General features: G+C 37.7%; 1 protein-coding gene across 3 annotated transcripts in view; it reads left to right on the forward strand.

Moving 5' to 3' along the window:
* The window catches only part of GLCE (glucuronic acid epimerase), a 123,903-nt gene that overhangs the window by 94,530 nt on the left and 16,369 nt on the right, over positions 1-13,004 (forward strand). The gene's annotated exons all lie outside the window — the stretch shown is intronic.

A 13,004-nucleotide genomic window follows, 5' to 3' on the forward strand; every position in this document is an offset into this window, starting at 1 on the left:
TTTCTTTTCAGAAATAGAAGAACTAATCCTAAAATTCATATGGAATCTCAAGGGATCCCAAATAGCTAAAACAGTCTTAAAAAAGACGAACTAAACTGGAAGACTCACATTTCCTAATTTCAAAACTTACTACAATAACCAAATTAGTGTGATATTGTCATAAAGACAGGAATACAGACCAATGGAATAGAATATAGAGCCCCAAAGTAAACCCTCACATGTATGATCAAATAATTTTTGACAAGAGTGCCAAGACTCTACAATGGGGAAAAGACAGTCTTTTTCAACAAATGGTGCTGAGAAAATTGGATATCCACATGCAAAAGAATGATATTGGGTCCTTACCTAACACTGTATATAGAAATTAACTCAAAATGGATCCTCAAACACCTGAATGTAAAATCTAAAGCTATAAAATTCTAAGAAGAAAACATTAGACAAGAATTTCAAGACACTGGATTTGGCAACAATTTCTTGAGTATGACACAAAAGGTAAAGGCAGCAAAAGAAAAAAATTAATTGGACTTAATGAAAATTAATTTTTTTGGCATCAAAATACAGTATCAACAGAGAAAAAGGCAACCCACAGAATGGGAGAAAAAATTTGCAAATCATATATCTGGTAAGGCATTAATATCCAGAATCTACAGAGAACTTCCTAAAACTCAACAGCAAAAAAAAACAAACAACCTAATTCAAAAATGGGTAAAGAACTTGAATAGACATTTCTTCAAAGGAGAGAGACAAATGGACTGATGAAACTATTGTTAATCTCTATTTCTATCTCCAGAGAAAAATTTTGCTTCAACAAATTATCCCACAACATCATACTAATTAGCAGAAGTGAATCATTGTAATGTATTTGTAAGCTGTTTTTTGATTGGTGAGGCCAGTGGGGATCCTATTTTCAAGGGCTTAATTATCCTATTACCCCGGAGACCAGGTAGCTTTGTTGAACTGTGTGTATGAATAGTCACGTTATGACTCATTTCTACTCTTTTCTAATATTAGTATGACATGAAGTTACATTGTTGGATTTAAAGAAAACTCAGAAATTCCAGTAGCTTCATTTAGAAGTGCTAATAAATTTTTATAGTAACTAGATACCTTTTCCCAAAATTGTATTTTACATGTGCAAACTATTGATTCAGGTCAAAATTCAGCTTGGTCTAGAATAAGACCTGTTTATGTTTGAGTTCAATTCGCAGTCTGGTTACCTATTATAAATTAAAATATCTCCTGAGGAAAGGTAATATTCACCTTTTGAAATACAATACATATCTGCCCAGAGATACCCTATGGCGTGTCAGAGCACAGGGTTTGAAGTCAGAAAACAAAGTTGCATTCAAATCTCAAGTGAACTGTCAAATAATCATGTGACTTAGAGTAAATTACTTAACTTAAGAAAGCTCCAGTATCATCTATAAAACAGGGAGAAACACAGTTTTTAATTATGTTTTTTTTTTTAATAATTATTTTTTATTGAAGGGTAGTTGACGCACAGTATTACATTACATTAGTTTCAAGTGTACAACACAGTGGTAGAACATTTATATACATACTTCTAGGTTCCAGCTATCACCCTACCAAGCTGTTACAATATCTTGACTATATTCCTTATGCTATACATTACATCCCGGTTACTTATTTATTTTACCATTGGAAGTCTGTCCCTTTTTTTTTTTTTTTTTTTTTTTTGTGAAGGCATCTCTCATATTTATTGATCAAATGGTTGTTAACGACAATAAAATTCTGTATAGGGGAGTCAATGCTCAATGCACAATCATTAATACACCCCAAGCCTAATTTTCGTCAGTCTCCAATCTTCTGAGGCATAACAAACAAGTTCTTACATGTAGAACATATTCTTACATAATGAATAAGTTACATAGTGAACAGTACAAGGGCAGTCATCACAGAAACTTTCGGTTTTGCTCACGCATTATGAACTATAAACAGTTCAAATATGAATACTCATTTGGTTTTTATACTTGATTTATATGTGGATACCACATTTCTCTCTTTATTATTATTATCTTTAATAAAATGCTGAAGTGGTAGGTAGATACAAGATAAAGGTAGAAAACATAGTTTAGTGTTGTAAGAGAGCAAATGTAGATGATCAGGTGTGTGCCTGTAGACTATGTGTTAATCCAAGCTAGACCAGGGCAATAAAACATCCACGTATGCAGAAGATTTCTCTCAGAACAGGGGGGGTGAGGTTCTAAGCCTCACCTCTGTTGATCCCCAATTTCTCACCTGATGGCCCCCCTGCGACTGTGCCCGTCTTAGGTTGTTCCTCCCTTGAGGAATCTTACCCGTCTCTGGCTAACCAGTCATCTTCCGGGGCCATACAGGGAAATGTGAAGTTGGTAAGTGAGAGGGAAGCCTTATTGTTTGAAAAGGTTAGCTTTTTACTTCTTTGCATATTTATGCCCTGTGGCTTCTATGCCCAGCATTTGTCTTGAGGTATCTTTACCACTTGGAGGAGTTATGATACTCGGTAAATTTGATATTAGGCACGAATTCTATTTAAGGGTTGTAATTAGGAAGGAAGAAGAAAAGCTATAGAAGTAGCAGACAGAAGAAAACATGGGAAGATTGATTATTTCTTTGACATATCTTCTTGTAGAGTAACTTCAGCATATATAGGTTTTAAGCTACTACTTAAATTGCGCACACACATTAACATAATAGGAGTATAGTTACATAACCAAAGCATATCTGTAATTACCAGCCATCTCCAGTGAAACCAAGAAAACCATTAAGGCACCTTAGGCATTTGTGAAAACTTATCTATGATATGGTGGATATTGTCCAACTGAACTTGAACAGTCTGAGAGAAATCAGACAAATTAAAACAACCCATTCCTGGGGACTGTTCACATGCCATATGTTCTTTTAACAGTAAATAGTCTGTAGTTGTAAGACTTTGGAGCGCTACAATTTGCACTTCTCCAAATTCTTGGTTGAGTTCCAACAGTATAGATCCAGTCAAATTTGTTGTTTTACTGTATGCACAGGCCAGCTTAGATATCTCCTTCCTCATTCCCATGGCAAGTCCAGGAACTGGTGGGATGAGTGCATCTACAGCTGTAGCAGTGCGTGGATCTTTGTTGGGGTTTTTTGATGATCATCTTCTAGCATTAGTCTTCCAGAGAGTGCAGATGTTGGAAGTTCTTTTTCATATCGTATCTTAGTTGATTTTCGGGGTAGCCCAATTAGGCTTTGATCCTCTGTATAAACACAAACAGACCCTTTGCCTACACTTTTATATGCCCTTTATACCCTTGTGTAGAACTCGTTGGAGGTTACCACACAGGAACTGCCCTTTTTTTTTTTTTTTTTTGCTTTGTTTTTGGTATCACTAATCTACACTTACATGACGAATATTATGTTTACTAGGCTCTCCCCTATACCAGGTCTCCCCTATAAACCCCTTTACAGTCACTGTCCATCAGCATAGCAAAATGTTGTAGAATCACTACTTGCCTTCTCTGTGTTGTACAGCCCTCCCTTTTCTCCTACCCCCCCATGTATGTTAATCTTAATACCCCCCTACTTCTCCCCCCCTTATCCCTCCCTACCCACCCATCCTCCCCAGTCCCTTTCCCTTTGGTACCTGTTAGTCCATTCTTGAGTTCTGTGATTCTGCTGCTGTTTTGTTCCTTCAGTTTTTCCTTTGTTCTTATATTCCACAGATAAGTGAAATCATTTGGTATTTCTCTTTCTCCGCTTGGCTTGTTTCACTGAGCATAATACCCTCCAGCTCCATCCATGTTGCTGCAAATGATTGGATTTGCCCTTTTCTTATGGCTGAGTAGTATTCCATTGTGTATATGTACCACATCTTCTTTATCCATTCATCTATCGATGGACATTTAGGTTGCTTCCAATTCTTGGCTATTGTAAATAGTGCTGCAATAAACATAGGGGTGCATCTGTCTTTCTCAAACTTGATTGCTGCGTTCTTAGGGTAAATTCCTAGGAGTGCAATTCCTGGGTCAAATGGTAAGTCTGTTTTGAGCATTTTGATATACCTCCATACTGCTTTCCACAATGGTTGAACTAGTTTACATTCCCACCAGCAGTGTAGGAGGGTTCCCCTTTCTCCACAGCCTCGCCAACATTTGTTGTTGTTTGTCTTTTGGATGGCAGCCATCCTTACTGGTGTGAGGTGATACCTCATTGTAGTTTTAATTTGCATTTCTCTGATAATTAGCGATGTGGAGCATCTTTTCATGTGTCTGTTGGCCATCTGTATTTCTTTTTTGGAGAACTGTCTGTTCAGTTCCTCTGCCCATTTTTTAATTGGGTTATTTGTTTTTTGTTTGTTGAGGCGTGTGAGCTCCTTATATATTCTGGACGTCAAGCCTTTATCGGATGTGTCATTTTCAAATATATTCTCCCATACTGTAGGGATCCTTCTTGTTCTATTGATGGTGTCTTTTGCTGTACAGAAGCTTTTCAGCTTAATATAGTCCCACTTACTCATTTTTGCTGTTGTTTTCCTTGCCCGGGGAGATATGGTCAAGAAGAGGTCACTCATGTTTATGTCTAAGAGGTTTTCGCCTATGTTTTCTTCCAAGAGTTTAATGGTTTCATGGCTTACATTCAGGTCTTTGATCCATTTTGAGTTTACTTTTGTATATGGGGTTAGACAATGGTCCAGTTTCATTCTCCTACATGTAGCTGTCCAGTTTTGCCAGCACCACCTGTTGAAGAGACTGTCATTTCGCCATTGTATGTCCATGGCTCCTTTATCAAATATTAATTGACCATATATGTCTGGGTTAATGTCTGGATTCTCTAGTCTGTTCCATTGGTCTGTGGCTCTGCTCTTGTGCCAGTACCAAATTGTCTTGATTACTATGGCTTTATAGTAGAGCTTGAAGTTGGGGAGTGAGATCCCCCCTACTTTATTCTTCTTTCTCAGGATTGCTTTGGCTATTCGGGGTCTTTGGTGTTTCCATATGAATTTTTGAATTATTTGTTCCAGTTCATTGAAGAATGTTGCTGGTAGTTTCATAGGGATTGCATCAAATCTGTATATTGCTTTGGGCAGGATGGCCATTTTAACGATATTAATTCTTCCTAGCCACGAACATGGGATGAGTTTCCATCTGTTAGTGTCCCCTTTAATTTCTCTTAAGAGTGACTTGTAGTTTTCAGAGTATAAGTCTTTCACTTCTTTGGTTAGGTTTATTCCTAGGTATTTTATTTTTTTGATGCAATTGTGAATGGAGTTGTTTTCCTGATTTCTCTTTCTGTTGGTTCATTGTTAGTATATAGGAAAGCCACAGATTTCTGTGTGTTGATTTTGTATCCTGCAACTTTGCTGTATTCCGATATCAGTTCTAGTAGTTTTGGGGTGGAGTCTTTAGGGTTTTTTATGTACAGTATCATGTCATCTGCAAATAGTGACAGTTTAACTTCTTCTTTACCAATCTGGATTCCTTGTATTTCTTTATTTTGTCTGATTGCCGTGGCTAGGACCTCCAGTACTATGTTAAATAACAGTGGAGAGAGTGGGCATCCCTGTCTAGTTCCCGATCTCAGAGGAAATGCTTTCAGCTTCTCGCTGTTCAATATAATGTTGGCTGTGGGTTTATCATAGATGGCCTTTATTATGTTGAGGTACTTGCCCTCTATTCCCATTTTGCTGAGAGTTTTTAACATGAATGGATGTTGAACTTTGTCAAATGCTTTTTCAGCATCTATGGAGATGATCATGTGGTTTTTGTCTTTCTTTTTGTTGATGTGGTGGATGATGTTGATGGACTTTCGAATGTTGTACCATCCTTGCATCCCTGGGATGAATCCCACTTGGTCATGGTGTATGATCCTTTTGATGTATTTTTGAATTCGGTTTGCTAATATTTTGTTGAGTATTTTTGCATCTACGTTCATCAGGGATATTGGTCTGTGGTTTTCTTTTTTGGTGGGGTCTTTGCCTGGTTTTGGTATTAGGGTGATGTTAGCTTCATAGAATGAGTTTGGGAGTATCCCCTCCTCCTCTATTTTTTGGAAAACTTTAAGGAGAATGGGTATTATGTCTTCCCTGTATGTCTGATAAAATTCCGAGGTAAATCCATCTGGCCCGGGGGTTTTGTTCTTTGGTAGTTTTTTGATTACCGCTTCAATTTCGTTGCTGGTAATTGGTCTGTTTAGATTTTCTGTTTCTTCCTGGGTCAATCTTGGAAGGTTATATTTTTCTAGGAAGTTGTCCATTTCTCCTAGGTTTCCCAGCTTGTTAGCATATAGGTTTTCATAGTATTCTCCAATAATTCTTTGCATTTCCGTGGGGTCCGTCGTGATTTTTCCTTTCTCGTTTCTGATACTGTTGATTTGTGTTGACTCTCTTTTCTTCTTAATAAGTCTGGCTAGAGGCTTATCTATTTTGTTTATTTTCTCGAAGAACCAGCTCTTGGTTTCATTGATTTTTGCTATTGTTTTATTCTTCTCAATTTTATTTATTTCTTCTCTGATCTTTATTATGTCCCTCCTTCTGCTGACCTTAGGCCTCATCTGTTCTTCTTTTTCCAATTTCGATAATTGTGACATTTGACCATTCATTTGGGATTGCTCTTCCTTTTTTAAATATGCTTGGATTGCTATATACTTTCCTCTTAAGACTGCTTTTGCTGTGTCCCACAGAAGTTGGGGCTTAGTGTTGTTGTTGTCATTTGTTTCCATATATTGCTGGATCTCCATTTTGATTTGGTCATTGATCCATTGATTATTTAGGAGTGTGTTGTTAAGCCTCCATGTGTTTGTGAGCCTCTTTGCTTTCTTTGTACAGTTTATTTCTAGTTTTATGCCTTTGTGGTCTGAAAAGTTGGTTGGTAGGATTTCAATCTGTTGGAATTTTCTGAGGCTCTTTTTGTGGCCTAGTATGTGGTCTATTCTGGAGAATGTTCCATGTGCACTTGAGAAAAATGTATATCCCGCTGCTTTTGGATGTAGAGTTCTATAGATGTCTATTAGGTCCATCTGCTCTACTGTGTTGTTCAGTGCTTCCGTGTCCTTACTTATTTTCTGCCCAGTGGATCTATCCTTTGGGGTGAGTGGTGTGTTGAAGTCTCCTAGAATGAATGCATTGCAGTCTATATCCCCCTTTAGTTCTGTTAGTATTTGTTTCACATGTGCTGGTGCTCCTGTGTTGGGTGCATATATATTTAGAATGGTTATATCCTCTTGTTTGACTGAGCCCTTTATCATTATGTAGTGTCCTTCTTTATCTCTTGTTACTTTCTTTGTTTTGAAGTCTATTTTGTCTGATATTAGTACTGCAACCCCTGCTTTCTTCTCACTGTTGTTTGCTTGAAATATGTTTTTCCATCCCTTGACTTTTAGTCTGTACATGTCTTTGGGTTTGAGGTGAGTTTCTTGTAAGCAGCATATAGATGGGTCTTGCTTTTTTATCCATTCTGTTACTCTGTGTCTTTTGATTGGTGCATTCAACCCATTAACATTTAGGGTGACTATTGAAAGATATGTACTTATTGCCATTGCAGGCTTTAAATTCGTGGTTACCAAAGGTTCAAGGTTAGCCTCTTTAGTATCTTACTGCCTAACTTAGCTCGCTTATTGAGCTGTTATGTACACTATCTGGAGATTCTTTTCTTCTCTCCCTTCTTGTTCCTCCTCCTCGATTCTTCATATGTTGGGTGTTTTGTGCTGTGCTCTTTCTAGGAGTGCTCCCATCTAGAGCAGTCCCTGTAAGATGTTCTGTAGAGGTGGTTTGTGGAAAGCAAATTCCCTCAGCTTTTGTTTGTCTGGGAATTGTTTAATCCTTCCGTCATATTTGAATGATAGTCGTGCTGGATACAGTATCCTTGGTTCAAGGCCCTTCTGTTTCATTGTATTAAATATATCATGCCATTCTCTTCTGGCCTGTAGGGTTTCTGTTGAGAAATCTGACGTTAGCCTGATGGGTTTCCCTTTATAGGTGACCTTTTTCTCTCTAGCTGCCTTTAACACTCTTTCCTTGTCCTTGATCTTTGCCATTTTAATTATTATGTGTCTTGGTGTTGTCCTTCTTGGATCCTTTCTGTTGGGGGTTCTGTGTATTTCCGTGGTCTGTTCGATTACTTCCTCCCCCAGTGTGGGGAAGTTTTCAGCAATTATTTCTTCTAAGATACTTCCATCTCTTTTCCTCTCTCTTCTTCTTCTGGGACCCCTATAATACGGATATTGTTCCTTTTGGATTGGTCACACAGTTCTCTTAATATTGTTTCATTCCTGGAGATCCTTTTGTCTCTCTCTATGTCAGCTTCTATGCGTTCCTGTTCTCTGATTTCAGTTCCATCAATGGCCTCTTGCATTCTATCCATTCTGCTTATAAACCCTTCCAGAGTTTGTTTCATTTCTGCGATCTCCTTTCTGGCATCTGTGATCTCCCTCCGGACTTCATCCCATTTCTCTTGCGTATTTCTCTGCATCTCTGTCAGCATGTTTATGATTCTTATTTTGAATTCTTTTTCAGGGAGACTGGTTAGGTCTGTCTCCTTCTCTGGTTTTGTCTCTGTGATCTTTGTCTGCCTGTAGCTTTGCCTTTTCATGGTGATAGGAATAGTCTGCAGAACTGGGACGAGTGACGGCTGGAAGGACTTCCCTTCTTGTTGGTTTGTGGCCCTCCTCTCCTGGGAGAACAGCGGCCTCTAGTGGCTTGTGCTGCGCAGCTGCGCGCAGACAGGGTTTCTGCTTCCTGCCCGGCTGCTATGGAGTTAATCTCCGCTGTTGCTGTGGGCGTGGCCTGGCTCGGGCAGCTACTCCAAAATGGTGGAGTAGCGTTGGAGCAGGAGCGGCTGGGAGGCTATTTATCTCCGTAAGGGGCCTCCCTGCTCCCTGCAGCCCAGGGGTTAGGGTGCCCAGAGATCCCAGATTCCCTACCTCTGGATTAAGTGACCCGCCCTGCCCCTTTAAGACTTCCAAAAAGCACCCGCCAAAACAAAACAAAGCCCACAAAAAAAAAAGGAAAAAAATTTTTTTTAATTAAAAAAAAAAAAAAAGTTTTTAATTTAAAAAAAAAAAAAAAGGTGGTCGTTCGTTTTTCTTTATTCTGCGGTGCCAGCCTCAGGCCTCTGCTCACCGGTCTTTCTGCCCTGTTTCCCTAGTATTGGGGTCCCTATCCCTTTAAGACTTCCAAAAAGCGCTCGCCAAAACAAAACAGCAAAAAGGCAAAAAAAAATGGTCGCGCGCTTTTCTTATGCCCTCTGTCGCCCAGCCTCCAGTGCCTGCTCACTGTTCTTGCTGCCCTGTTTTCCCAGTATCGAGCGCCCTGCGCTCTGGCCCTGATGGCGGGGACTGGGTGCTCGGCAGCCCTGGGCTCCATCTCCCTCCCGCTCTGCCTGCTCTTCTCCCGCCGGGAGCTGGGTGGATGGGCGCTCGGCTCCCGCGGGGCCGGGGCTTGTATCTTACCCCCTTCGCGAGGCGCTGGGTTCTCTCAGGTGCGGATGTGGTCTGGATATTGTCCTGTGTCCTCTGGTCTTTATTCTAGGAAGGGTTGTCTTTGTTATATTTTCATAGATATATGTTGTTTTGGGAGGAGATTTCCGCTGCTCTACTCACGCCGCCATCTTCTGCCCCTCTCTCTGTTTTTAATTATGTTTAAGTTCTCCTCTATATTTTTCCCTGTCTTCTTCTTTGTTGGATCTCTTGTGGGCTATTAGGCCTTACTTTCTTTATCTGTAAAATGTGAATAATATAATATACTGTATATCACCTGCTCAGTTTTTTTGGAATGTTTGCCTAGAAATGTAATCTTATTGGGAGCACTGTAAACCACTTATATCAAAGATTGTTTTAACTTCTTTTTTTAATAAACTAGCAAAATTACCTTTTCATTTGTCCTTTTTGTAATTGCTAGAGAATACTACTTGTTTATATTACTGGAAGAGTCCTGACCACCAAAAGTATTAGACAGTTCTCCTTTGAGTTTGAGCTATCATGGAATACTTAACTATTTGACTGTGTAATTTAAATCTTGGTCTGTCAAGCAGGAACAGATGGAACATTACTAACAGCAGTAATTAAATTGCAAGTCTGTTTTAAGGGTTTAGCCGATATATTGCATAACAATTCATATTCTCTTGTATCAGTTATGTTCATTTTTATTTGGATTATGATTTCAGAAGACCCAAATATGGGAGAGAAGACAAAGTTGTCTATTTCAAATGTCTTATTTTTAAATATTGCATACCCAACAATGTTCATTCATTCAACAAGTCTTTATTGAATGCTTACTGTAAACCAGGCACATTTCTAGGCAGTAGGGATCCACAGTGACCAGAAGAAGCAAAATCTCAGCCCTGATGGTACTTAGGTATTAGTGGGCTGGAGATAGCTAATAATTTAAATACTTATAATATCAAGTGGTGGTAAATGCTATGAAGAAAAATAAAGCTGAGTAAGGATCTAGAAAATGACAGTGAGAACTGCTGTTTTAGATAGGGTGGTCAGAGAAGGCCTCTCTGAAACTGACACTTAAGCAGTGACCTGAAGAAGTAGGAGATGCAAGCCAAAGGGGTATCTTGGGAAACTACCGGCAAGAGGGAGCGGCAAGTGCAAATACCATGATTTGGGAACATGCTTGGCTGTCAATCCTATGACGCCTTCCTTAACACCTTAAAAAGCTAAAGAAGCATTATGGGCTGCTTCTGCTGTCTCATAGCACATTCTACATAACTTTTTTACAGTTCTTCTCTCATAGCATTATTATTTTTTGTGCACATTAACCACTAGTTTGGCCTTTAGGGACAGTGGTAGTGCCTTACCTGTCTCATAGTTGCTGCTAAATAGATGCTGATTGAACCAGTCACCTTGATTATCTATTGAGCAACTAGAATTTCTTCTATTTCTTGGTACCAAAGAATTATAAGAAATGTAAACTGTTTGATATATAAATAAATAGAGTAAATGAGTAAACAGTTGTTGGTCTACATTATTCAGCAAAAAAAAAAAAAGCCAGTAATTTCTTTCAGTGAATTATTTTATAAATTTATGTAAAGTTTGTTCCTAACTGAAATATAACCTTCATATTTTAAAAACTCATCATGATGTCCACAGTTTTAATGTTTACTGAATTACATTAATGGTTACTTGAAATATTCAGTTAGGAAAATGAATTTGAAAAGACATAACAAGAGTTCTCTGAATTGCAAATCATTTTAGAAAAGAACAATTTGCTAAAGGAAAGCTAAGTTATATTTTGCGTTCCCTAACTTTTAACTATTTCTGCAAAGATTCCACAGTTTCTTTATGATGCTTACTTAATATTATTTTGTTTTAGATTCCCAAAGTTACTAAAAACTTATTTTTATTGGATCATGTTTCTAATGAAATAAATCTTTAGGTTCAGCAATAGATGAGGTTTCAAGGTTTTTGAATTTATGGGTTTTTTTAAACTTGAAAAGTTAATCTAGTTCATGGATGTCATAAGTTTTTAAAATAGGTAAGAAGCTCATCACTGCTCAGCAGAAAATGCTATGTTTAGCTTTTAGAGTTACTATCACTTATACTTATCAAAATGTCAATGCAATCTACTTTTTGAAATTTGGAAGTTTCTATGGCTAGTTTTCTACAATTTGAGCAATATTATAGTAAAATTATGTTTACCTTTAGATAAGCCTGTTTGGTAGTTAATACTGCATGTCAATATTCAAGGTTTTCTTTTTTCCGTTCTTCCGTCTTCCCTGTTGCCACCCTCCCCCCAAAAAATGTCAGTCAGTGCCTATTTGAGAATTAAATGTGTATATACATTTTTAACTTAAAATTTACATTCCTTTCTTTCAATATTTTGACAAAAATGACTTTGACCTTAATTTTCTGTTCTTTTGATTTTAAAAAACAGTAAATATAATCACAGAAAATTAGAAAATAAAGACATATGCATTGTTTACTGAAGTGGTATCATACTCTATGTACTATTTTGTGAGCTCATTTATTCAGTTAACAATCTCCATATGTTCATGTTTCCTACTTATCAAATCCCTAATCATATTCTCCAGTGTAGGATCAAGTTCCACACTAGTTATTATATCCCTTAATTCTTTTTAAAAAACAAAAAACCCTAAGCCAATCCCCTTTTTCTTTTCATACCACTATTTATTGAGGAGACAGAGCCAACTGTTTGCCTCCATATTTACCTTGTTCCTCTATCCCTTGTATTTTGTGTAACTAGAAGTTAAATCATAGGCCAAAGTCAAATATTTTTGGCTGGAATATATGATAGGTTATGTACTTTTTATTTTAACACATCAAGAGACACAGTATCTGATTGAGTCACTATTAATGTGACCACTGCGTTAAGGTAGTGACCATCTGGTCCCTTCATCTCTTTCTCCTTGCAACTAGAAAATAATGTATTTGTTGTTTGTACAATATGAATCTCTAGGTCTCTATTAGATGTATACCTAAATATAACACTATTTTAGCCTAAATTAGTAATTTCATAATGGATTGCTTAATGCTAATTTTCTGATTTTTAAAAAAATTTCTACATTTTTAGCCACCCTTTTTCTGTAAAGTAAAATTCTTTACCATCTGGGGCTTTTGGTTTGTTCTCCTGCACAGTCCCAGATAGATAAATAAGTAGTTTCACTTAGTTGCCAATTTGTACCAGCCTCTGAAGATGACATCATTTTTTTTCTGGCTTTCTCCTTTTTGAATATCATCATACACTCATGGAATTTTACTGATTCAGTGTGTTTCAGTTAATGTCAGTTGTACTTCTCACAACTAAGCCTTTCAGGCTGATTCCTATTTAGGGCTTTTTGCTTTAAATTGTTTTTTAATTATGAAAATATTTAACCATAAAGGCATAGACAATAATACAGTGAGCCTCCAACAGATGTTTCGGGGTCAGCAATCATCACTATTTCCCATCTTGTTTTGTCTATCCCCTGCTGCTTTTTTGATCCCCTGATGATCCCATGGATAATTTGAAAGTTTTCTTTGTGTTCTGGCAGGGCAAGACTCTAGACCTAGAATTGTCTGTTTCA

The sequence above is a fragment of the Manis pentadactyla genome, chromosome 11 (assembly GCF_030020395.1).
Source record: "Manis pentadactyla isolate mManPen7 chromosome 11, mManPen7.hap1, whole genome shotgun sequence".
In the NCBI taxonomy this organism is placed as follows: Eukaryota; Metazoa; Chordata; class Mammalia; order Pholidota; family Manidae; genus Manis; species Manis pentadactyla.